Source organism: Morone saxatilis, unplaced genomic scaffold (genome assembly GCF_004916995.1).
Source record: "Morone saxatilis isolate NCDOM2014 unplaced genomic scaffold, NCSU_SB_2.0 Contig18, whole genome shotgun sequence".
Classification (NCBI taxonomy): Eukaryota; Metazoa; Chordata; class Actinopteri; family Moronidae; genus Morone; species Morone saxatilis.
Genome location: NW_023339740.1, coordinates 27,789,670 through 27,791,001, shown reverse-complemented (window position 1 = coordinate 27,791,001; position 1,332 = coordinate 27,789,670).

The following is a 1,332-nucleotide window of genomic DNA, read 5'->3' as shown; positions in this document are numbered from 1 at the left end:
TCTCTGGTTATAGTGCAAGTTGGCATTATGCAGTACGTGAGCACAAGTGCTAAAACCAAGCATGGTTGTATCAAACATATCAAACTCACTGTGACAATAAGACTCCTGCACACAGTCACTGTGCCTGGCTGGATACAGATAAACAGTTCCTGTTTACTGATACAAGAAACAATGTTTTACTTGTGGTTTCCAACTGCTTCTAGTCTGTTTCTAGTCTTGATGCTTAATGTAACCAATTTTAGTGATATAAAAGTGAATAACAGTATAACAACGAGTTGGACTAGTAATAAGACCACGGCCAGAATCAGAAGACACCAAATTCGTTAGGAGCCAATACGTTGAGTAGCAATAATGAATCAGGCAGAGGAATGTTGAGTAGCCACTCTTGTATTTTTACATTGAATAAAGAGAAATGTTCAATTTATACAAAATTATAAAATAATGACCCAAATAACAACAGAAAACAAAAAGTGTGCACATGAAAAATGAAATAAGAGTGTCCGTTGGGGCCTTTCAAAACTGAAAATTGTTGCAGGTACACCTGATATTTAATGTTCATGGGAGTGTAATGTGAATGTGTGTGATTGTACGTGTGTATCTCCTTGTCAATGTCCTTTCTTCAAAGGTTTCGGCTCGCCATCTGACACAATCAGGATAACGTCCTGGTCCTCGAATCTTCCCGTCCTCTCAAAAACCTGACCTATAAACAAGGTCATATCTGTTATACTCTATTGTCAGATGCATCACTAAAGGTTTAAATGTCATAATGCTACATATTGCATCAAACCTCATACATATATCTTAAATCTTAATAAATCTCAAATCTTCAGTTTCAGTTGTACAACATTAAACATTCAAAGATATCAAAGTTTAAATATGAGGACTAAACATTCAAGAACTCATTTGCGTTACTGTTCATATGAACAGTGTTTCAATAATACTCACGGTAAGTAACCATTAATATTCAAAATATATCATATCCATATCAAAAACAGGATAACATAAAATAAAATAACAGTAAATACACATACTGAGATGCTTTCAGAGGTATCAAAGAAGTGTGCTTAATTACTCCTCATACACTATAGGCCTACTAGTGTGAGAGAAACTGCACCAAAAATTACCCTCCTAGTTACTTTAAACTCACAATTGAAATGAAATAAATTCCGTCAATAGCTTGCATTTACAAAATGAAATGTAATTCCACGTGGGGTTATGTGAACTGAGTGATGCATTCAAATAGAATAGGACATTTAAAACTTTGCCAATGTAAACAAAACAAAAAAATACTCTCTTTCACCTCTCCGGCCTGGTAGCTGGAGAGGTGCCAGT